Below are 25,855 nucleotides of genomic sequence, written 5' to 3' on the forward strand. Positions count from 1 at the left end.
GATCTCCAGCCACGAGGCAGCCAACCAGGAACGTGGCTCAGACACGTGGCTGTGGTGACTGCAGCCTTTGGATCTGGGGCAGCTGGGTACAGGCTGAGGCCAGAGCTCCATGGGAGACACCAGGTAGGAAGAAATGGGGTGGGGGGGAGTGACTGACGTTTGCTCAGGTGGAGGCCTGGGGGCTGCAGACAACGACTCTGTTTTCAGGCTCCTTGGGGGCCGAGGCTGCGAAATTGGAGGCTCTGGCCTTGCTTTGGTGGCCTTGGAGCTGCTGCAGTTTCCTCACTTGCAGGGAAACGCCCGCATCTGTGCAATGGGGTCAGGCGTCGGAGGAGTAGGGGGCAGGCAGAACCTCCCCGCTTACAATGAAACCCTTTCTTTCCATAACACAACCCTTTTATATATTGCTTTTGAACATCATGAGTGTCTCGCATTTTAAAGAAATCACACAATGCAGCGATACACTGTAAAAAATGTTTTTCAAACAGAACATAGAAGGAGAACTTAAAGTTTCTTCTCATTCCCAGCTCTCCACGTTCTCTCTACAGAGGAACCATTGTTAACCCTGGAGTCTATTCCTTTATGGCCTTTTCTCTATGACTCTGTGTACGTATACGCACACGTACATACACATGTTCAGCTACAAGGTTTGACCTAAATGCAACTATATTATTTGCATTAGTCTGTGACTTGATTTTCACTGGACTTTAAAAATTGATGGCCTTGGAGGTTTTTCCACGCTTGCACAATTTGTGGAGAAACTCATTCTTTCTACAGCTGCATAGTCTTCCACAGTGTGACTGCGTCATGATTTATTTAACCAAGTTCTTGGAAGCCATTGGACGGTTTCCTGGTTTTTTTCCTATTAGCACTGCTCCAGACCACCTGCTTCTTTCTCCTTACTGCTTTGTGTATTTGTGCTAGTGTTCCTACAAAACAGGCTGGCTTGGCATCGTGAGGTTAAAACGTAGGTGCATTTAAAGTTTTAGTGATCCTGAGCCCAGGGAACTCTTCTCAATACTCTGTAATGACCTATATGGGAAAAGAATCTTGAAAAAAGAGTGGATATATGTTTATGTATAACTGATTGACTTTGCTGTACACCCGAAACTAACACAACGCTGTAAATCAATTATACTCCAATAAATTTTTTTAACATCTTTATTGGAGTGTAATTGCTTTACAATGGTGGGTTAGTTTCTGCTGTATAACAAAGTGAATCAGCTATACGTATACATATATCCCCATATCTCTTCCCTCTGCGTCTCCCTCCCACCCTCCCTATCCCCCCCATCTAGGTGGACACAAAGCACCAAGCTGATCTCCCTGTGCTATGCGGCTGCTTCCCACTAGTTACCTATTCAATAAAATTTTTTAAAAAAGATTTTAGTGACACTGAATTGCCCTCCCCAAATGCTGTTCTAGGGGCCACTTTCTCCACTCCTGTGTAAGGGCTCCTACACTACAGCATCACCGATGTTACCAATTATCAATCTTTTTACTCTGTACTAATCTAAAGGGCACAAACTATCGATACATCAGTTATTGCAATTTGCATTTCCTGATGTAACTACTTAGGCCGAGCATATTTTCATATGTTTATTGGCCAATCATACCTCATCTATATGCCTGTTTCTATCTGTAGTGATCAGGGTGTTTGGGGAGCAAGGAACAGAAAACCATGACTCAGCTGGCTTGGGTGATAAGGAATTTATCTTCTCGTATTAAAAGAGCTGGAGATGAGCGAATGTAAAATGGTGCAGGTGCTTTGGAAAACAGTATGTCTGCTCCTCAAAAAAATAAACTGAGAATCACGATATGATGCAGCTACTCCCATTTCTGGGTTTATACCCAGAAGAACTGAAGCAAGGATTTAAAGAGATCTTCGTTCACCCACGTTCATAGCAGCATTATTCCCCGCAGCCAAAAGGTGGAAACAACTCACGTGTCCATCGATGGATGAATGGGTAAACACAATGGGGTCCATCCATACAATGGGATGTTATTCCACCTTAAAAAGGAAGGGAGGGACTTCCCTGGTGGTCCAGTGGTAAAGAATCCACCTTGCGATGCAGGGGACATGGGTTCCATCCCTGGTCAGGGAACTAAGATCCTGCACGCTGTGGGGCAACTAAGCCCGTGCGCCACGCGCCCTGGAGCCTGTGCACCAACTAGAGAAGAGAAAACCCGCACGCCACAACTAGAGAGAAGCCGGCGTGCCGCAACAAAAGATCCCACGCGCTGCAACTAAGACCTGAAGCAGCCAGATAAATAAATAAATGAGTACATAAAACAAATAATTAAAAAAAGAAACAGAAGGGACTTCTGACACGTGATACAACATGGATGAACCTGGAAGGCGTTAAGTGACATATGCCAGTTGTAAAGGGACGAATACTGTATGACGTCACACGAGGTCCTCGGAGGGGTCGGATTCATAGAGACAGGAAGTGGGGGAGGGGGAGGGGAGGGGGTGGGTGGGGGGAGGGGGAGTTAGTGTGTCGTGGGGGCAGAGTTTCCGTTTGGGAAGATGAACAAGTGCTGGAGATGATGGTGAGTGATGATTGCACAACAACGTGAACGTGCTTATTGCCACTGAACTAAACACATAAAAATGATGCACTTAATTACTACAGTACATTTTATGTTACATGCATTTACCACAGTTAAAAATAATTTTTTAAGTAAAAAAAAGGGCAGACTAAAAGTAGTTCCCAGACTGGCGAGCTCAGCGGTCCAGGGATATCAGGGTTCTTTCCATTTTTCTGCTCTGACATATCCTCAGAGAAATCCTCCTCTTAGCCATTTCCTCTCCGAGTCCAAGATCTCCGCAGCCTCTTCAGGATTTACGTCTTCACGACAGTGACTGCAAGCAGGAAAGGGGCCCTCTCTTTCAGCATCTCTTTTGAAGGTTGAGGAAGACCTTTCCTGGAAGCCCCCTTCCCGTCCTCCCCACGGTGCCCAGCAGACGGGACAGGTGACATCAACAGCCCTTCGCTCCTGTCTGTGGGTCACAGGCAAGGAGCCTAGCCCAGATTCCAGGGCACTGGGGATGGGCCCCGCCCCAAGCACGTGTCCATGTGCAGGTGGTGGCCTGAGCAGACCTGGGCCCTGGCACGGGGACACGGGGGTGGCTGTCCCAGCAGGCGGCCAACACTGCTTGCAACAATGCTCGTTGTCAATTTCTCTGCTGGGTCATTTGTCTTTTTTGTTTTTGATTGGTAGGAGCTCTTTACATATTATCAAAAGTAATCCTTTTTGTGTGATGGGCGTTGGCAATATTTTTCCTAGTCGGTTGCTTTTCTTTGAGTGGATTGCATACATGTAAGGCCAGAACTCAGCTGGAAGTATTATATGTTTTTTTCTCCCCAAATCTTGACTTCATTAATGTTACAGTTGCTTTTCTCTTGCTGGAAATCAAAGCTGGAGGTAGCTGAGGTCGTGAGGTCCTCATTATTGGCTTTCAGGCTTTAGATGTTTCCCACCAGAGCTGAGCTGAGTCATTTGGGGGCTGCAGGTAGCCTCGCACTCCTGCGTCACCTGCTGAGGCAGGAGGACAGTGTAGTGACAGAGCCATTGCAGCCACACGAGCGGGGCAACACTGGAGAAGAAACTGCCCTGTCGGCCACTGTCTCCATCCCAGGGCTTCTCCTAGAAGTGAGGGGCCCTTTCCTTCCATCCTGGGGGCACAGGTGGCTGAACCCTGTCCTGCACCTGCCCCGGGGCAGTGTCTCCTGCCTGAGTCCAAACCCAGGACCTGGGGGGGAGGACGCCCTCGGCCCCTCCTTGTGCTGCCCGTTTATTGGCCACAAACAAACCAATTAGATGGAGACTATTAAAGAACTTTAACTGAAAAAGAGAAAAACCAGGTGCAGCTGAGATTGTGTTTCTATATGGGGTCCACGTGGAAGGTTCCGCTGGTGAGTTCACTAGAGGGAAAAGCCAACCCCCAGGGGGTTGGTCACAAGTATGCAGACACATCTCAGACCACAGGCGCGACCAGGAGCCACGCAGACCTGTGGCTGGCACGATGTCACGGAGAGCAGTGCCTGACCATGGCCGAGAGAACCGCCCTTCCCCCATCCCGGTCTCCTGGCCTCCCCACGCCCCGGGGAGGGGGAGGGGTGGACTTTAAGTGCATGAAGAATGAAGGGGATGCTTTGCTGTCTCACTGGTCTCGCTCGACTTGTTCAGAGCCCAGGGGAAGGAGGGGCTGTTATTTAACAGGTATTCCCTTGCAACCCCAGGACCCTGTCTCCTGGTCTCTGTGGGCACAAGGGCTGGAGTGACAACAACTCCCGCGTATGTTGTGAGCTCTGTGCACCAGGTGCTGTTCTCCATGCTTTGCAGGTTAATGACCCTCTGAGGTTAGAATTACCATTGCCCCCATTTTACAGATGGGGAAACCGAGGCACGGGAGGCCAAGTAACCACAAACAATGACGCTGCTTTCTCCCCAAGCCCCAGCTCTCTCCTCCTATTCGTGGAAGGCAGAAGGCCTTTTGCCGAAACCCAACTGGGGTCTTGCACGTCCTGGCCCCTCTGCAGCTGGCAGCTCAGCTTCCTTACCAGTTTTCTGAATCAAGGATGTCGACAACCAAGTTGTAGAATGGAAGGTCATGAGAGAGGGTCTGTGGGAAGAGAAGAGAAGCGGTCGTGTGATACCGAGGAGGAAAGGCCCTCTCCCGAGGCTGGGGGGTGACACACAGCCTCCGCTCCCAGGGGCTCACCGAGCAAAGGTGAGGCCAGGTCTAACATGGGGTGGGGAGAGGGCACACCTGGAGGTGGCGGAGTAAGCACATGAAACAACACGTGACTCTCCGATTCCTTGTCCGGGGTCCCCTGCCCTTTGGTCACACTGTTTCCTCTCACAGTGGTCTATCAGCTCTCGAACCACAGGCGTGCCAACGTATTACCTTGAAGGTGTTTGCAGTATACCAGGCTGGGGAGAAAGTGCTTCACCTGCAGCCCACCAGCTACACTTCCATCCGGGACACCCACAAACACCCTGGAATTGTGGGCGGAACCACGGAGCACGTGCCTGCCTGAGGGTGGGTGCGTTTCTGCAGAAAGAACGTGCAGCTCTGCCAGCCTCCGGATCGCGTCCTCCACGAGGTTAAAGCCATTGTTCTCCGTTAATGGCCATCTCGAAAGTGGGCGATGGGTCTGGAGTGAGATGCCTTAATGTCAAGATCCCAGAGCTGCAGGCTGGGCCTGTCTGTGTAGGACTGCGGCAGGAGAAGGGGCCCTGGCTCAAAATCACCCACTCAAATCCTGTGTGACTCCAGGCTGGTTTCCTACCCCTTCTGAATCTTGCATCTTCATTTGTAAAAATGAGAACCTCCTTCCATTTCTGAAGACTAGATACAATTAAGCACTTAGAGCCTCTGCCCGGGTCTGAACCGCACGTCCGGTTCCTCTCCTGCCTCCAGAAAGGCTCTCTCTTCTCGTCAGCCTTCTCCACCACCCGGTGTATCGCCTCTGTGTCTCCCAGGGCAGGAGAAGGGAGGGGTGGAACCTACATCATTTTACAACCTCTGGGCAGCTGTAGTTAATATTTGGGAGAGAAGGAAGCTGGAATTATCATGGAATTATCATCTCGTGCAGGTCTGTGCTTTCAAGGATTCCCAATGCCTCTCTCCTCTGCTGACCCCTCCCCGGTCGTGAATGTTCAAGAGCCTGACCGTGGTCAGGCTGCTTAATGCAACCACTTAAAGCAAACACCTGGGGGAAACTGGCTTATGGGTCCCAGAGACGCACATCCGGAGGATGTCAACAAGACAGGGTGGTAGCAGACACACATTTCCTCTTTGCCACATCCCAGCCTAAGCCAGCCATCCCCAAATGGCCCCCATCTGCTTCTGGCCCACGAAGGTGAGAGCAGGGGAGCTCTCGGGGCCTCGGCCCGTTAATCTCACTCACGGCCCTAATGCCGGAGCACGTTTATGGCCCAATCCGTCCTTTGCCCTATCTCCTTGCGGTCTCTGTTTTTTTAACGTTCAGCTTCCATATTTTCTGGTGACAAACTAGGTCATATCCATGGCTCACATCATGTCATCGTCATTAAACGAAATACATACTGACCTTAGCTTGCTGATCCATTCTTAACTTGGAGGGGGAGATCGAGACCAGAAGTGCAGAGAGTAACACCCCCACCCCCAGGTTTCCCAGCCACACCCCCCGTGCCCAAGTGGCACCATGTGTGTGACTGGCTCTGGCCAATGGGTGGTGAGCAGGGGTGGCCTGTGCCACTTGCGGGCAGGAGTAGGTAAGAGCTGGCGTGCGACGTCCCTGCTCTCTTTTCCTTGCCACAGAATGTGGGGACCGTGTGACGTGGCGAAGCGGTGGAGCTGTACTGGGAGCACCCCGGAAGGCTGAGTCACTGAACGGAAGACTGTTCTAAAAAGTCGTGCACTGATAGAAAATTTGAGGTACGGGAAGGTCAGCAGATCAGGTGACTGCCGTGGAAGGATCGCTTGTTACTCACAGTTCCCAAGAGGAGGAAGCCCGTGGTGCAGGGCAGGGTCACACAGGGCAGCACCAGGGTGGGTCAGGTGTCAGAGGGAGGGGCAGTGTGGACCAGAGACCTCACTGTGGTTTCCCTGGAAGGAGTGGACAAGGCAGGGTGGGCAGGCTGAGGACTGGCTAGTCGGGACCATTCCAGCAGGCTCTGGGGCACAGGCCCGTCCCTGGTTGTCTGGTACCTGCCCTGGGTGATGAGGGCAGGGGGACAGTGGCCCGGGTGAGGGAGCCTCATGGAGGAGCCGGGAGGTGGGGCGAGGCTGGGCTCTGCGTTGGCTGGTTTGCATTGGAAAGGTGCTCACAGGTGAGTTGTTCACTATTTCTAGGAAGCAGATAACCTTGGGAGGGACAGTCCCTCGAGAGTCAGCAAGGCCCCAGATGGGACAGCATCAGAACAGAAAATAAAGGACACGGTTAATATAAAGACACTCACATTGGGCTTTGCGGGAGGGAATTAACCTGCGTTACGTTCAGTCATGAAGATCTGAGGTTGGTTTACCACGTCAGCGCACTGTTGTAGGAACAAAAGGGAAAGCACGGAGCGTGGTTGTGGAGCTGAGTCTCAGTGCCAGTATGGCATCTGTGAAGTTTGTTCATTCACTCACTGACTCATTCATATATTTAGCCAATGGTCATTGCACACCAGCTGTGTGTCAGGCCCAGTGCTGGGTCTGGACTCACAGAAGTCAAACTGTAGCCCTGCCCTCAGTGGAACTCTCAGCCTTATGAGAAAGTGAGACACATTGAAGGATAGGGTGATAGAGGGTGAAGACTGCCATGAAGAGGCTGGGTCCACAGTAAATAAACAGAGGAGGGAGTGATGACCCAGGTGGGGGAATCAGGGAGGGCTTCTCAGAGGAAGTGATGTTTGCGTCAGATCTTGATGGAGTTACATAAGAGTTCCCCTGCGGAGACAATGGGCAAGGATGTTCTAAGTGGTCTAGGAAAGGCGTAGATAAAGGCACATCCTGGCTCTGCAAAGAGTTCAGTGGTGCAAAAAATAAAACCCCAGTTAAAAAATGGGCAAAGAACCTGAATAGATATTTTTGCAAAGAAGACCTACACATGGCCAAGAGGTATGTGAAAAGGTGCTCAGCATCACTAACCATTACGGAAATGCAAACCAAAACCACAATGAGATCACTTCACACCTGTTAGGATGACCATTATCAAAAAGACAAGAAATAACAGGGTTGGCCGGGATGTGGCAAAAAGAGAACCCTTGTATTCTGTTGATAAGAATGTAAATTGGGGGCTTCCCTGGTGGCACAGTGGTTGAGAGTCCGCCTGCCGATGCAGGGGACATGGGTTCGTGCCGCGGTCCGGGAAGATCCCACATGCCGCGGAGCGGCTGGGCCCGTGAGCCGTGGCCACTGAGCCTGAGCGTCCGGAGCCTGTGCTCCGCAACGGGAGAGGCCACAACAGTGAGAGGCCCGCGTATCGCAAAAAAAAAAAAAAGAATGTAAATTGGTACAGTCATTATGGAAAACAGTATGGAGGTTCCTCAAAAAATTCAAAATAGAACTACCATATGATCCAGCAATCCCACTTCTGGGTCTACACACCAAAAGGAAATGAAATCAGTATCTTGAAGAGATCTCTGCCCTCCCATGTTCGTGGCAGCATTATTCACACCTTGGCCAAGATATGGAAATACTCTAAGTGTCCACGGACAGATAAATGTATAAAGAAAGTGTGGACCACCATGTAGCCTTTAAAAAGAAGGACGCCCTGCCATTCGCAGCAGCAGGAGGAACCTGGAGGACACCTGTGCTGAGCAAAAGAAACCAGACAGAGAAGGGCAATTACTGTAGGGTCTCACTTACTTACATGTAGAATCTGAAAACGTCCAACTCACAGAACCAGAGGGTAGAACAGTGGTTACCACGGGAAGTGGGAGAAGTTGGTCAAAGGGTACAAACTTCCAGTTGTAAGATGAGTAGGTTCTGGGGCTCTAATGTACAGCATGGTGAGTATAGTTCATGATACTTGAAAGTTGCTAAGAGACTAGACTTTAAGTGCTCTCACCACACCACCCACAAAATGGTAACTATGTAAGGTGAGGGATGCATTAACTTGATTGTGGATCAATTCACATTGTGTACATACATATCAAATCATTGCATTATACACCTTTTAACAATCACGTTGTACAGCCTAAATATTTAACAGTTTTAGGTGTGTGTGTCACAATACATTGAAAAGCTCGGAAAAAAAGAGTTCCATGAGGTTGGAACAGAAAAGCGCCAGAAGTATGGTCAAACACATGGCTGGAAGGCTAGGTGGGTTGACATCTGAGATGGCTCTGAGAGCAGGGACAGGGCTTTGGGCTTCCAGCCGCAGGTTCTGAGAGCCTGGGGCCATGGACAGACCAGGAGGTGACAGGATGAGATTAGCAGTCTCAGCCCTTTCTTCTTACATGCCTCCTCCAGGGGCCCCTGCCATCAGATTTTCCATGTTTGTCCAGCCTCTCCTGTTACAGCAGGGGAAAAAAAATCCCTTAAGCTCCTCTGCCCTAAGGCAGGGAAAGTAAATACTCTCTCCCCTTCTTGCACCCATGGCAGACATAACTAATCAATGGACATTCTTTGCATCAGAAGCCAGATAGAGCCTCAGAGGCTTTCTCAACACAATGCTTCAGGCAAGTACTACCCATGGGTGGTAGATTGGCCTGACAGATCGGCATGCATGTCAACTTATGTGTCATTTAAGAGATTAAGGGCATGGTATCCTCTTTCTACAAGAATTTTCATTTGGAAAAAAGAACTGGCCTAGGGAGGGCAACGTTTAATCAGAGGAATAAATCTCTAATGGTAGAATTTTAGTCAGCAGAAGTTTGGGGAAGAGAAGGGATGTCTACCTGATACCATCAAATAAGACTTGCCTCTCCCACTCAGAACTTTGTCTTGTGTGGAAACCGAGGATGTCCTTTCTGTTTTCTCACTTTCCTGCCTCCATTGTCACCAAAAACATTCCTTTTGTTTGTTTTCCTGGCCATGGTGAACACCACAGAGCAGACAGGACACGTTTCCATGGTAAGCTCATCCCACATTGTCTCCCTTTGTGTCCCCACAATGCCGAAGATCTGCAAGCAAACAATGGACTCTCAACAAACATGTATTGATTGGATCTAAACTGCAATTTTGTCTACCGCCCTCAGGGAAGCCGAGTGGAAATGAAATTCACCCCCATACCGTGCTGAGATGCATTGATTACCAAGAAACCAACGTATGACAGCCCAGACTGCAAGACCGTGCTTTTCAAAAGCCACACGACTCAGGACTCATGAGGCCCCTTGGGCACTCGGGGATTCACACACTTGTTCATCTGCTCCCCAGTGTGAGCCCCGAGAACAGTAATGGGTCATTTTCTGTGCTCAGCGTCCCATGACCTGACCCAACACAGAGAACGCTCTCGATCAACACTTGTGAATGAATGAGTGAGACTGTTACTAGCACAGCGAGGAATGAGGTGGGGTCCCCACCTCCCACCCTCCTTCCCAGTCAGCAGGCGAGGCAGGGACAGTGCAGCAGAGGGGGGGGGCACCTGGAAGGGCAGGGGGGAGGGGTGGTAGGGAGAGGGGGACATGATGAGTTCAGATCTGAGCTCCGTGAACTGGACTCGTGGGACCTACTTGGGGGAGCTCAGGGTTGGTGGGAACAGACATCGCTATCCTGGGAGCAATAGGGGACCCCCAGGGGTGGAGACTAGCCGGGGAAAGAGCGTAAGGAGAGAGAAGGGAGGAAGCCCCGTCTGTTTCTGCGGCAGAGAAGGAAGCAAAGCTGGGGGGAGAGTCGGGGAAGGGACCGCTGGAGGGGAGAACAGGGAGAGGAAAGCAAGGCTTCCAAGGGTGTCTTCATCATAGAGCAGCGAGGAGGAGAGATGCCCACAGGGTGTGGATGCCAAGTGTGGACAGCATGGCCTGTTCACCTGGAGCCCCGGCCGGCCGTCCTCCGAGGCCAGTCTTCGCAGAGCTGTGCTTTGCACAGTTAAAATTGCTGAATTTCGGGCTTCCCTGGTGGCGCAGTGGTTGAGAGTCTGCCTGCCGATGCAGGGGACACGGGTTCGTGCCCCGGTCCGGGAGGATCCCACATGCTGCGGAGCAGCTGGGCCCGTGAACCGTGGCCGCTGAGCCTGTGCGTCTGGAGCCTGTGCTCCGCGACGGGAGAGGCCACAGCAGTGAGAGGCCCGCGTACCGAAAAAAAAAAAAAAAAAAAAAAAAATTAAAAAAAAAATTGCTGAATTTCCACAGAGCGCAAGTGCCCGGAGAACCGAAGACTTTCTTCCACTGCCGACCTCTTTCTTGGGGTTGTCCAAGGACCACCCCCTTCCACGTCCCACCCCCCAGCCCTGGGTCGAACCCTCGTGGTGTAATTTTATCAGAGCCTCTGGCGCCATCACAAACCCAGGCCAGCATGTGTGATTTCGGCTCAAGCCTTCTCTCCACCCTGCGGGACCAGGTCAGAGCCCCGCATGTTTTCACCCACGCAGGGCGGGGAGGTGGATCCTGGACATATTAACTCACAGGCACGGGCCCAGCTGTAGCTGATCCGACAGGCTGGATGGCGGTGCCTCCGGGCGATGGGACTGGAGGCAGAGAAGGCGCCCAGGACTCTTCAGCATGTACAGACGCGGCTGAGGGCACGGGAGCCTTGACACTGGGCAACTTGGACCAAAAGCTGCTGAATGTTTCCATCCTTTGTGCTGAGAGCGGGCAAGAAGCCTTCTGCTGGGGACCTGCTTCTCATGCCATCAACGTGGACGGGAACCCGCTCGTGGGGGGTTCTGTCCTCCTAGCCCTGCAGGGAGGTCTGGGAAATGATGCACAGCACCTGCCTCAGATGGTCCTGGGCGTGGAGTGAGGGGCTGGGGTACTTGTACCCCGATGTGGGTGTAAAAATATCCCTGGGGGGATATCGATTCCCAGGTAATCCTGGGAATTCGCTGCCATTTTCCAACAACTATCCAACAGCGATGAGGGTCTGGCCTTTGGAAATCAGGCTGCTGTGCTTGGGACAGATGAGGGAGGTCCAGGGGCTGCTAGAGGTCAGAGAGCGACCCCAAAGCATTGCCAGGGGTCCAGGACAGCTGGGGCTTGAGAGTGGGAAGATTCTGGTAGGAGGCGGGAGAGGCCAGCAAGGGCCAGACCGCGGTGTCGGTTGCAGGCCGTGTGCAGAGCCTTGTCCTGTCTGGCTGGGGAGCCGCGGAGGGTGCAAAGGTGGCCTGTTTGAAAGCTCATTTCAGGCCGTGGTGGGGAAGGTATGGAGGGAGTGTGCAGAGTTTGCAGTTTCCTGGGGGAACTCTGTAGCTCGTTCCCACCCACCCCACCCGCTGGACTCCGGGCTCCAGTTCTGAGCCTGGTGTTACCTTGTGTGACATCCACCTTCTGACCCCGGGGGCAGGGGAGGTTTGATCGTTTGCAAAACTGTATGCACCCTTCTTTGCGATGTGACTTTCAGGCTCTTCCCATCCACGGGGGGAATCCATTTCCCCACCCCCTGAATCCTCCGGGACTTGTGTTGGCCAATAGAGTTCGGTGGAAGTGACACGCGCTGACTCTAAACCTGGGCCCGTGAGGTCTTACATGCTTCTGCTCTCAGGGCTCTGCAGCCTCCGTGTGAACAGGCCAGGGCTAGCCCGCTGGATGATGAGAGACGTCACCGCCTGTATTGGTCATCGCGTGCTGTGTGACAAATGGCCCCCAACTAAGCAAGACAACACGCGTTTACGATCTCGCAGTTTCTGTGGTCGGGGAATCGAGGCTCGGCTGAGCTGGGTCCTTTGGCTTGGAGTCTTGTACAGCTGAACTCAAGGAGTCAGGGAAGCCAAAGTCATCGCGAAGTTCACCTGGGGCAGAAGCCGCCGCCGGCTCAGCTAACAGTTCACGGTAGATTCAGTTCCTCTCGGGCTGTTGGCCAGGGCCAGGGTCCAGATTCTGGCCACATAACTTTGCCATAGGGTGGTTTCACAGCATGGCAGCTGGCTTTGTCAGAAGGAGAAAGTGAGAGAAAGAGAGAAAAAGAGAGAGAGGCCAAGATGGTAGTCAGACTGTTGTAACCTCATCTCAGAAGTGACATCCAGCACTTTTTTTTTCTTGCGGTACGCGGGCCTCTCACTGCTGTGGCCTCTCCCGTTGCGGAGCACAGGCTCCGGACGCGCAGGCTCAGCGGCCATGGCTCACGGGCCCAGCCTCTCCGCGGCACGTGGGATCTTCCCGGACCGGGGCACGAACCCGCGTCCCCTGCATCGGCAGGCGGACCCCCAACCACTGCGCCACCAGGGAAGCCCGACATCCATCACTTTTGCTGTAATCTAGTCATTAGAAGTGAGTCAGAGGGTCAAGCCCATTCTTACACTTGTTGAGAACTGCCTCTTCCATGAAGCTTCCTTGGACCTCCTGCCTTGGGGACCTCCCTTTGTCTGACCCCATTGCATCTGGAGCCCGTGCTACCACTTGGCATTTCTCACGTCCCTCCAGGAAGAGCTGATCTTGTGTTTGGCATGGCCCGGTCTCAGTGGCTCCCTCTGTTTCCCGTGAGATCTTCCTTACCGACCAGTCCAGCTCCTCCTTCCCCGTGAAAGGCGCTGGAACACAAGTTCTGGGCGTTGTTCCAACTCTGTGTCCGCTGGCTCACCCAGAATCATATCTTCCATTTAGCAGGAACATCAGGAATGACGTAACTTTGGGTTCCCTCTGTGTATTACTCAGGTGTGACCTTTTAAAAAAACTTTATTTTGAGGTCATAGTAAATATGCAGATCGTTGTAAGAAGCAAGCAGAAGGATCCTGTATACCCTTCACTTACTTTCCCCTGATGATACCAACTTGCGTGACTATATTGCAATATCCCAACAGGAAATTGACGTTGGTGTGATCCACCAACACTGTTCAGCTTTGCCAGTTTCACAGGCTCTCATTTGGGTGTGTAAATGCGTGTGTTCAGCTCCATGTGATTTTATAACGTGTGGATTTTGTGACCACTACCAGCTACAGTAGACACAGTCCCATCAGAAGGATCTCTCATGGGACTTCCCTGGCGGTCCAGTGGTTAGGACTCTGCGTTCTCACTCCTGAGGGCCCAGGTTCAATCCCCGGTCAGGGAACTTAAGACGTCACAAGCCACACAGTGCAGCCAGAAAAAAAAAAAAAAAAAATCTCTTGTGGTGCCTTTTTACAGCCAGAGCTACCTCTCCTTCCCCCACTCCCCTGGAAGTCCCTGGCAACCACTAATCTGTTCTCCACCTCTAATTTTATCATTTCAAGAGGGTTATAAAAATGGAATCTCTTGAGCTATGGAATCTCTTGAGATTTGGCTTTTAGCGCTCAGCACAGTTCTCTTGAGATCCATCCAAGGTACCGTATGTATCAATAGATTGTTCTCTTTTTTAGATCGCTGAGTAGTATTTCATGGTATAGAGGTATTGCCATTTGTTTAATCATCCACCCTTTGAAGGGCGCTGGGGTTTTTTCCAATTTGGGGCTATTATGAATAAGCCACTATGACCATTCCTGGAGAGATTTTAGTGTGAACGTAAGTTTTAATTTCTCTGGGATAAATGCCCAGGAGTACAATATCTGGGTCGAATGATAAGCACGTGTTTCGTTTTGTAAGGAACTGCCGTACTCTCTTCCAGAAAGGTTGTACTGTTTTACATTCCCACTGGCATTGTATGAGTGCTTCGTCTTCTTCACATCCTCACCAGCACTTCATCTTATCGCTACTTTTCATTCGAACCATCTGATAGGCATGTAGTGATAGGTCATTGTGGCCTTAATTGCATTTCCCTACCAGCTAATGATGGTGAGCATTTTTTCCGTTCTTATCTGCCTTCTGTGTATCCTCTTTGGTGAAATGTTTATCCATTTTTGCCAATTTTCTGATTGGATTGTTTATTTCCTGTGAAGTTTGAGAGATGTTTTTATACTCTAGATAGGAGTCCTTTGTCAGATACGTGATTTGTAAATATTCCTGCCCCCCGCCCCCATCCAGAGCTTGCCTTTTCACCCTCTTAACAGAGTCTTTCACAGAGCAAAGTTTTTAATTTTGATGAACTCCAATGAACCAATTTTTCCTTCTATTAAATGTGTTTCCGGGGCTTCCCTAGTGGCGCAGTGGTTAAGAATCCGCCTGCCAATGCAGGGGACACGGGTTCGAGCCCTGGTCCGGGAAGATCCCACATGCCGTGGAGCAACTAAGCCTGCATGCCACAACTACTGAGCCCACGTGCCACAACTGCTGAGCCCACGCGCCTAGAGCCCGTGCTCCACAACAAGAGAAGCCAGCACAATGAGAAGCCCACGCACTGCAACGAAGAGTAGCCCCCGCTGGCTGCAACTAGAGAAAGCCTGCACACAGCAACAAAGACCCAATGCAGCCAAAAATAAATAAAAATTACACACGAAAAAGAAGCTTTAAAAAAATGTGTTTCCAATAAACTCTTTATCTAGCCCTGCATCACAAAGATTTTCTCCTATTTCTTTTCCTAAGTATTGTATACAGTTGACCCTTGGATAACACAGGTTTGAACTGCGTGGCTCCACTTACAAGCAGATTTTCTTCAATGGTAAAAACTACAGGACGACACATCCTTATTTGGTTGACTCCTCGGATGACAAAACCACAGATGGGGAGGAAACGCCTATACAAAGGGCTGTCTGTAAGTGGATATTCTATACATGGATTTTTAAATACATGGAGGGCTGGTGCCCCTAACTCCCCGCATTGTTCAAGGCTCAACTGTAATTGTATTTTTACATTTAAGTCTGTGGCCCATTTTGAGTTAATTTTTGTATAAAGTGTGAGGCTTAGATAGAGGTTCATTTTGTTGTTGTTATTTATGGGTGTCCAGTTGCTCCAGTACTGTTTGCTGAATGAACTGTCTTTTCTTCCATTGGATTGCTTTTCCTCTTTTTTCTAAAATCAGTTGGGCATTTGTGTGAGTCTATTTCCGGGTTCTCTATTCTGTTGCATTGACGTATGAGTCTAATCCCTCTGGCAAAACTACACTGTTTTGATTACTGTAACTATATAGTAAGCCTCAATATTAGAGAAATTTCTCCCAATTTAATCTTTTTCAAGAACGTTTTTAGCTATTGATATTTGAAGTCCTGTGTTTTTCCATAGAAAGTTTAGAATAAGCTTATCTATAAAAGAAAATCTTGCTGGGACATTAATAGTACTTGCACTAAACCTTTAGATCAGTTTGGGAAGAATTGGCATCTTTACTATGTGGAATCTTCCAATCCATGGATGTGGTGTATTTCTCCATTTATTTAGGTCTTTTTCTATTTATTTTATTAGTATTTTGTAACAGTCAAGATACAGATCCTGTACATGTTTTGTCAGTTTATACCTAAATATTTCATTTTCTTTGAAGCAATTGTACATGTCTTCAGTTTCACTTTTCGCAGGTTCACTGTTAGTACATTGAAATGTGATCGATTTTTGTGAGTTGACCTTTCACTGTGCAACATTGCTGATCTTCCGTATTAGTTCTGTGAGTTTTTTGATAGACCCCTTAGAATTTTCTATAAAGGCAATCATGCCTTTTGTAAACGGTGACAGTTTTATTTTTTCTCTTCCAAGCTATATATCTATTTCCTTTTCTTGCCTTATTGTACTGGCTAGAACTTCCAGTACTAAGTTGAATAAGTGGTGAGAGAAGATATCCTTCTTTTGTTTCCAACCTCAGGGGGGAAGCATTGAGTATTTCAGCATCGACTATGATGTTAGTTGAAAGCTTTTAGTGGATGCTCTTAATCAAGTTGCGGAAGTTCCCTCTAGTCCTAGTTTTCCAAGAGCTTTTATAATGAATGAGTGTTGGATTTTGCCAAATGTGGTGGGGTTTTTTTTGCATAAATTGTTAAGATCATATGATCTTTCTTCCTTAGCTTGTCAGTATGGTAGATGACATCGATTTTTGAATATATTGAATGAGCCTTGCATCCCTAGAATAAAATTCCATTTCATTATGGTGTAAAATTCTTTTTTCCATATTACTGAATTCAATTTGCTAAAATTTTTGTTGAGGATTTTTGAATCTAAATTCATGAGAGATACAGGCTTGTGTTTTTCTTTCTTTTAACTATCTTTATCTGGTTTTGGTGTCAGGGTAATATTAGCCTCATAAAATGAGCTGAAAGCATTACTTTCTCTTCTATTTTCTGGGAGAGATTGTGTAAAATTATTGGTTGCTGTAGGGATTACACTATATATAAACAACTTTTTGCAGTCTAGTAGTATTGATGCTTTACCACTTGGGTAAAATGTAACCTTACTTCCATTTAGGTCCCTTTAACCTCCTCATTAAAAAAAAATATATATATATATATATATTTATATATATATGTGTGTGTGTGTGTGTGTATAATATGTATATATACATATACTCATATATATATAATTGCCTTAAGTATAGTCTCTGCATACATGAATATCACTTCAGATGTTATAATTATGCTTCAATTATCAAATACAATTTAATATTCATGGGAAGTATAGTCATTATATTTAGCCCTATTTCTATACATTCCATAGTTCTTTTTTTTATCCTTTCTGAAGTTCCAAGCTTTCTTGAAACAACTGAAAAAAAGAGAAATTCTCAGTAAAGAAACAGAAGTTCTATTTTAAAAAGCTTCTGTTTCGACCACTTCTTCTACCCAATCTTTAAGGATGTGTTTGCCAACAATATATTCTCTTGGTTTGCTTTCATTTGAGAATGTCTCTCTTTCCCTTCATTTCTGAAAGATATTTTTATCAAATGTAGAATTTGCAGTTGATAGTTCTTTTTACAGCACTTGGAAAATGTTGAACCACTTCTTTTTGGCCTCCATAGTTTCAGATAAGAAATCTGCTATCCTTCCCATATGATGTTTCCCAAATAAGTAATGTGTTGTTTCTGAATGCTTTCAATATTTTTTCTTTGTCTTAATTGGGACCCAGAAGATATAAACGTTAATTCTTGTCTTTCTGTCTCGAGGTCCCTGAAAATATTTTCTTTTTTTTTTTTTCCAGTTTATTTTTCTGTCTGTTATTGAGATTGGGAAATTCTATTGCTCTATCCTCAAGTTTGCTAATTCTCTCCTTTGTCATTGCCGCTCTACGGAGCCCATCCTGTGAGGTTTTGGGTTTTTTTCCTGGTTATTGTCATTTTCAGTTTCTAAATTTCCATTTGGTTCTTTTTAATAACTTCTATTTCTTTACTGAGAGTTTCTATTTTATTTGTTACAAAAGAATTCATAATTGCTTGTTGAAGCATTTTTACCATGGCTGCTTTTAAATTCTTGACCATTCCAAGCTCTGATTCATCTCTGTATGATGCCTGTCGACTGTCTTTTTTCATCCAAGTTGTGATTTTCATGGTTCTTGATATGAGGGGTGATTTTTCCATCCTATCCTGGACATTGGGAGTGTTATAGTACGAGACCCTGGATCCTATTCCAGTTTTCTTTTTGAGCAGGCAGTCTCCCTGTTGAGATGTATTGTGTTGGCCAAAAAGTTCATTCGGGGTTTTCCATAAGATTTTATGGTTGAGGGCTGGACGGGTTGCATGATCACTTCCCACTGAGCCCCTGACAGCATCCTAGCAGAAGTGAGTGCTGACTCTACCTCACTGCAGCTGCGTAGGCAGCCGTTCGCTTTTCCCTCGGCTCTGCTGACACCTTTCCAGTGAAAGTGGAGAACCGCCTTGCACCATCTTATTGTCTCTGAGCACCTCCCCCCGCCCCAGGCTCCCCAGGGTAGGGGGCAGAAGCCCTGCTGACACAAGGGAAGGGGAGGGGGAACTCTGTCTTCTGCTTCTTTGTTCTGTCATGTCTAGGGATTTTCAGCTGTAGGAAGGAGGACCTGGGAGGGTTGGGGATATGCCATCTCGTCCAGAGCTGGAAGTTCAGCTGTGACATGACCCTTCTATTCCGTTTCTTTATGTGTAAAATGGGTGTAATAATACCTACTCTGCCTGCGTTATGGAACTGTTTTGAGAATTAACGAAGATGTTCAAGTGTATGAAAGTACGCTGGTGAATCTGTTGCTAGCAGAGAATGTTATAATGATTGTTGTTTCTGAATCTAGGTTCTGGTAAGATGTAGCTTGAGAAGAGACAGGTGACACAGTAGGGCTTCCTCCATTTCCATCTTTCCGTTTAATGTTGGTGAGAGCAAACCTGACAGCCAGAAGTCAGCCTTCTCTTGCCTGTTGCCCTGTTTCTTTCGAGTCTGCGACGACCTTTGTCTTGACGATCAATAACCCTGGAGGAAGCTAGAGGAAAAGCGAAGATTAGGGGTGTAGCAAGGAGAGAGCAGCAAAATAGCTTAAACAGCCTCGTAAACCAGGGTAGCTGCACGTAGTAAGGACCGTGGCTGGGACAAGGGCCGTGTCTGCAGCACTGTTACCAGGAAAACAGTCACAAAAGGGAAATAACGCCAGACCTGGGAGGGAAGAAACAAGTCATAAAGGGGACCCAGAGTGGGTAGGGATAGCCATTCAGGGTGGCCAGGAATGGCCCTGCCTCACTTAGGGGCATGGGACAGGGCTGGGAGCGGCCCAACATTATCAACCAGGGTGACCTGGGTCTCGGGTGTCCTTGGTCCCCGTCCCAGGCAGGCGAAGAGTTGTGGGCCTCCTGTGTTTGAGTCTCAGCTCTGCCACCTTGTGTCTGTGTGATTTGGGGTAAGTTCCTTAACCTCTCTGAGCCTCAGCTTCTCCTTCCATCAGTCGACGTTGGCAAAGGTGCCAACTCCACCAGGTTGTGTGAGGGTCAAATGTGAGGGAGAGTGTGAGTCATCCAACCTGCCCGCAGTAGGGAACCGACGTAGAAGGTAGTTCCCTTCTTGGCTCCAGGCCCGGGAGTTTTGGCCTCAGTCTAGGCTGGGCTCTAGCTCTTGCACCTCTTCAAGAGTTTACCTGCTCTGCCATTGTTTCTTCCATGGGTGGCCCAGATTTCGGAAGGGCAAGCCAAGGTCACCCTTCCCTAATCTCCTCTCCAAAATTCTCTTTGTTCCAGCCTCCTGGTTCCTCTTCCTCCCCTCTCCTGGTGGGTCTCCACTGACCTCACTCTGTGGGGGGCTCCGGAGGCCCGGTCCCTGGGGCTGCACCTGGGGAAGGGGCTTTCCTAGACCAGAGTGGGTGCCAGAGCAAACCGAGGGCCAATTTCATCTCCCATCCTCTGCCTTCAGTCTAAGGGAAGCTGGGTTTAATGCAGCTCAAGATCCCTCACTAAACTGTAAGCTCAGAAGATGGGGGCCACGTCTGCCCTGTGCGTGGTTAATACCCCTGCCCGGGGCTGCATGGAAGCCAGCTCCTACCAGCCTGGGAGAGCCAACTGTTACATTTTAAGGAATATTGTAAGCTGACATTATTAAAAATTAGATCACAAAAACAAATTATGCTGCAAAGATCATGAATACTCAAAACTCATCACTTTCTAATGATTGTACTGTTACCTCTGCTCTTGAGGTCATTCGCGTCTATTTATCTGTAGAGGGGACACCCCGTGTAGTGGTGTGCTGTGTGACATCGTGTTGGCATGGTGGCCACAGTGGGGGTATTTACACTGCAGGAATCAGCACACACCACAAATCAGAACTTGATTTACTGTTTGGTTGATTATCTAGATTAAGACAGGTGGAGAAAAGGTTACTAATGTAGATTAAATTATGAATGTAGGTCTGTCATGTTAAATTGTAAATAGCACAAAGAATGAAAGAGATGTTCTTCCAGTATTTGGTAACTGTTATCGGACTCGGCAAAGAAGTCGCTCAGGTCACTGGTGAAGAAGTAAATTTCTAGTACGTGCGTTTGTTGTCTCACTTTCGTCTTAACACAAATGAAGATACTAACACCAATCATGATGGAATTCCTCCCCTAGAGCCAGTTGTTAAACACTAACCAGCACACCACTGTGCCCCGTGCCTACAATAGTACCTCGCTGAAAGGGCACACTCAATAAATACTTTTGGGGTGACTGGAATCAATGAACACCAGCAGCGAAGGACGTGGGGGCCGTCTCACCCCTTCTGCAGTGGTGGCCCTGCATGTTTGGGATGCTGTGTCCCTCCCCCTCCTTGTTCTCTGCCTCCTTCGCTCGCATTCAACTGTACTCTGTCCCAGGGTTTCTCCAGCTGTAACGTGTGCACAAATCCCCCGGGGGTCTCGTGAACGTGCAGGTTCTGACCCAATGGGCCTTTGGCAGGGACCAAGCTCTGCGTTTCGGACAAGCTCACAGGTGATGCCAATGCTGGTCACGACCTCTGCACCTTAAAAACTTCCCCAGCAGCACTGCATTTACTAAGTCATAATCCATCTGTTTTCCTCTATTTTATTTATCAAAGACCTCAGGAACTGTCCAGCAGAACTTCTTATCAACAGGAACTGACAAGTGGACAAGTGTTACCTCCCGGGCCGATTAGATTATAAATCGTGGGGAGCCGGGGAGCCCTGGCGTTTTAATTAGCTGGGACATTCTTATCAGCAGTCAATCCTGAACGTGGCATTTCCCATTGTTTGTGAACCCCTAATTGGGAATCTCTGATTTGGTCCCTGCAGGGCCAGTCCTTCACACGGGCTCATCGCGTTATTTCACTCTGGCGGCTGCCTTTATATTATTCAACAGACATACCGCTGACACCATCAGAGTGAGCGGGACCTCCTCCACATCTGTGCACGGTGTAGCATCCTGAGCTGCTGAAACTAAAAAAAGAAAAAAGGGGCTTCTGTTTGCTGCTGCAGCACCAGTGAAAAAGAATTCTTTTTTTTTTTTTTTTTTTTTTTACGTGAAACAAATAATTACTCCAGACCAAGAAAGCCAGTGGACAGATTTCCTCTTGTTTAGGCTCGTGGTGAAACTGCGGAATTTTGTAGGGGGGGTTCTGTTCCTTGCGAAGTCACTTTCAGTTACTCTTAATGCACCATGTAAAAGAGAAAAGGATGAAACAAGTGGTATCCTGGGAAAGTGGAGAAAGGAACAAATTAAGCAACTGGGGGTTGAGTTCATGCTCGCTTCCAAAGAATAGTCGGTTTTCAGTTGATAAGAGGCCTGTTGGCTTTCTTGTAGCCTCCTTGCGGAGCTGGAGTGGAAATATCCAGCATCTCTGGCCCCGCCTGGGCCCCTTTGAAGAGAAACGCCTCCTGCCGCCTGGGGCATGGCTGTCTGAGCATCTGTGGTTTTCGCCAGGTGACCTCACCTGGCTTAGCAGGTGGGACTAGAGGTGAGGACTTGACTGCAGGCAGCCAATCCAGAGGGTGACCAGCAATCTGCCAGGTCGTGTAAGTTGATGACAGACCAGAGGGAAGCTGACAGCTGACGGCTCCTCTGAGGAGACCGGGGGGCGGGAGGGACCCTCTGTTTCTTAAAGATTGAGAAAGCCATCAGGAGCAGAGAAAGACCTAAGCCTTCTAGAAAACCAGGGCTCGGGAGGTCCCACGCAAAGGTTTTCCCCTCTGTCCGATGAGAAACAAATCCAGATTTTGTAAGGCGAGGCTGTATTTGGCAGGATTATTGTGAGCGGGAAGGTGGGGCTCAGGGACCCTTGCAGTTTGGGGTACGCTCTGACCATAGATCTGTGAGTGTGGAAAGGTTAGGCGCAGGGTTTTTCTTTTATGGAAGAGAGTAAACAAGGCTAGGAAGAGTGGGTGTGGGGAAGTCGTCTGAATGGGAGTGGGAGGGAGAGGATGGGCAGCAGATCAGAGAACGTCCTACCCCAAGGACAGCCTGTTCTCAGGAGGAGCTGTCTGCCCGCTCGCCTGCAGGTGGGCCAGGGTTCAGGGACCTGAGGAAGGAGAGACGCTTAACCCGGGTTCTGTTAACAGGGGTTTGTTCTGGTTGATTAGTGGGACGAGCAATCCAGCAAATCATTTATGGAGCAGAAGATGGGAATTTGTGGGGGGAGGGTCTGAGTCTGGCCTTGTGTTTGGCAAATAAGGCAGCAGCATCCTTGAGTCTTATCCAAGTCATATTGGGGGAGGGTGTTTCTTTTCAGTAAGCTGTTTCCGGAACACAAGAGGGCGGGGAATTTCTTAATCGTGTTGTTTTCCCAGAGCACAGGGCTCAGATAAAAGTCAACATTTCCACCCCCAGGGGTTACCGCAAACACTTCATGGCTTACGGATACTCTAGAATACTGTCACCTTTGCCTAAAGCCACATGACGGTCCTCTGGGCCTACCCCTTCTAGAACCTTCCCTCCTACCCTGTCCCCCCAAACAAGCTGGTCCCTCAAATTGTGGAAGAGTTTGGCATGAGGAAGCAAGGGCTGAGCAGAGAGGCTGCCCTGGAGTCTGAGAGAGGATCCTCCTGAAGGCCGTCCATCCCTAACTCCATCTCAGGCCCTGTTGTAAGGAGGGGACCCTCGGTCTCTACCCGTCTCCTACCCTCTTTCATCCTAATCTCTCACCAGCTCTTTCCCCAACAGCAGACTCTGACCCTCCCTGCCAGGTTCTGTTGCAAACCTGAAAGCTTCTTGATTGTGCAGATCTGCCTGTAAAAATATTGCCAGGAGCTGGGTTGCCACAGAATGGTGGAGAGTTCAATAAAGCTACTACTCATTGTTATCATGATAAATAATGTAACTCCTGAAAGTCCCATGGGCGCGACCACGTGCCAGGCGCCGCTGGGAGCACGTTACACGTGTGAATTGATTCACCAGATCCAAGCAACAGCCCTGCAGAGGTAGGTAGTCTTGTTATTCCCATTTTACAGAGCAGGAGACTGAGGCACAGGGAGGTTGTTACTGAGCTAGGGTTTCAGCCCAGGCAGCCTGACCCCACGGTGGGCCTTTCACCACCACCCTCCACCATGCTCAGGGCTCCAAGGCAGCACCATCTTGTTTCCCATAAATGATTATTTTCCACTGCTTGGCAGCTGGAGCGAAAGGATTACCTGCTGTGAAGTTAGGGCCCGTGTTTGCTGCTGAGGCAAGTGGGCGGGTCTGTTCCCTGAAGCTGGCTGATAACAGAAGTGTCTGGTTACCCAATGCACTCTTTCTAGACCAGAGTTGGGAACCTGGGTGCTTTTCCTTTCAAGAGGCTCTCAGATAGAGTTAAATGAACTTGAGATTTCATTAAGATAGCTATTGTGTAAGGAGACTGGGCAGTCTGGCTGGACAGGTTTTGTTTTTGTTTTGTTTTGTTTAAAAGGAGTCCCTATTTTATTTTTTTAAACATCTTTATTGGAGTATAATTGCTTTACAATGGTGTGTTAGTTTCTGCTGTATAGCAAAGTGAATCAGCTAGACGTATACATATATCCCCATATCCCCTCCCTCTTGCGTCTCCCTCCCACCCTCCCTAGCCCACCCCTCTAGGTGGTCACAAAGCACCGAGCTGATCTCCCTGTGCTATGCGGCTGCTTCCCACCAGCTATCTGTTTTACATTTGGTAGTGTATATATGTCCATGCCACTGTCTCGCTTCGTCTCAGCTTACCCTTCCCCGCCGCCCCGTGTCCTCAAGTGCATTCTCTACGTCTGCGTCTTTATTCCTGTCCTGCCCCTAGGTTCTTCAGAACGATTTTTTTTTTAGATTCCATATATATGTGTTAGCATACTATTTTAAAATAAGATGAGTTTCAGTCTGGTGACCCTCTCTCTGCAGGCAATTCACCTCTCTCCTAAACCTGGCTAGGAGGGGGTGTCACTGTGGCTGCTGCCTGCAGTGCCATGATTTGGGGTTCGCCCTGGAGATGGGCAGGGCCAGCGTGAGGACAGCAATGATGATGGCAGTGTCTACACATTGATGATTGAGTCCTACGATGTGCTGGGCACTGGGTTAAGCCCTCAACATACATTGTATCTAATTTTTACAATAACCCTGGAGATGTATTATGATTAAAAGCCTTGCATTGGAGTCACCCCGAAATTGGTTTAAATCTCTGCTCTACCACTTAATAAGCTGTGGCCTTTGTAGGTTACAATCCCCACTGTAAATTTCAGTTTCCTCATCTAAAGGTGGGCATCCTGATAGAATCTGCCTAACAGGGCTCTTGTGAGAATTAATAAAATCATGCATATAAATAAATCATGCATATAACGTAATGACTAAATAAATAAACATTATTTTTTAAGTGGGCATAGCTATCCTCACGGTGCACAAGAGGACACCAAAGTTCAGAGAAGGGACATGACACGTTCCCAAACCGCAAAGCTAGTCGGTGGTGGAGATGAAATGGGCAGATCTGGATCCGAATTCTGGCCGCAGTAAGCAATTCACAAGTGGGAGAGTACTGGTGGTAAAGGTGAGTATTATTATTATGACAAGCTGGTGGGTTGGGGTCCCCGGAACCTGAGGTGACACCCCACTGTGACTAACGACCTGGGAGAGTGAGGCTTACCGCTGACGGTAACAACCACCACTGATGTGCTGATGCGGACAGGGCTTGCAAGGTGATTATTCAAAACAATTTCCTCTCACACTTTGCTTTGTTCTCTTTATGTGCCAGTGAACCAGAGGGTAGGCTAAAGCTCACCTGACCCCTCAGAGATGACGGTGCCCTCCTCGCCTGAAATGTAAAAACCCAGCACGTGTACTCAGGGATACAGTCAGGAATCCATTAGATCTTCCAGAGATGTTGTGGGACCACTTGTCTTGATAATTATAATAACAACAATGACAGAGAGGCAGTGTGTGCACTGGTTACAAGTATAGACTGGGAGAGTCAGCTCCAGTCCTGGGTTCAAAACCTGACTCCATCATTGGCTAGCTGTGCAACTTTGAGTAAGTTCCCTAACCTCTCTGAGCCTCAGTTTCCCCATCCATAAATGGGGACAATAAAAAGTAACTACCACTCAGAGTTGGGGTGAGGATGGAATGACTTACTGCTTGTTAAGTGCCCAGTACATAACAAAACCCACGATAAAGTTTAGCCATTATTTGGAAAGGCAGGTTCTTCTCGGCTCCCAGGGAGGCTGAGGTCATATTTGTGTGTTGGGGGGGTGGGCTGATTCTGAGGCACTGTGTTCGCGTTGTCTTATCTTTGAGCACAGCATGGTGGCAACTTTGGCTTCACGCCCGATCTCTCAGGAGGAAGTAAATAAACGAAGACCTGGCAGGTCCCACAGACACCCAGCCAAATCCACCACCCCTGCCCTTGCTCTCCCCGCTTACCTGCCCCCAACACACATTTGACCCCTCTCTTCGGTGTGTCTGAATTCTACTGCATCCTGGGGAGAAAACCAAGTTCTTGGTTGTGACATTGGCCTCTTTTCCCTTTTGTTTAAAAAAAAATGGTGAGAAATCTTCCCTTCTTGCATTCCTGCACCGTCTCCTCTTTCTCGCCCTCAATTACTTAGGAATGAAATCACCCAAGATATAAATAAAATGCTCTAAATAAATCTCTGCTCTACT

The sequence above is a fragment of the Aethalodelphis obliquidens genome, unplaced genomic scaffold, assembly GCF_003676395.1.
Source record: "Aethalodelphis obliquidens isolate GAN/ISIS:26980383/991018 unplaced genomic scaffold, ASM367639v1 scaffold30, whole genome shotgun sequence".
In the NCBI taxonomy this organism is placed as follows: domain Eukaryota; kingdom Metazoa; phylum Chordata; class Mammalia; order Artiodactyla; family Delphinidae; genus Aethalodelphis; species Aethalodelphis obliquidens.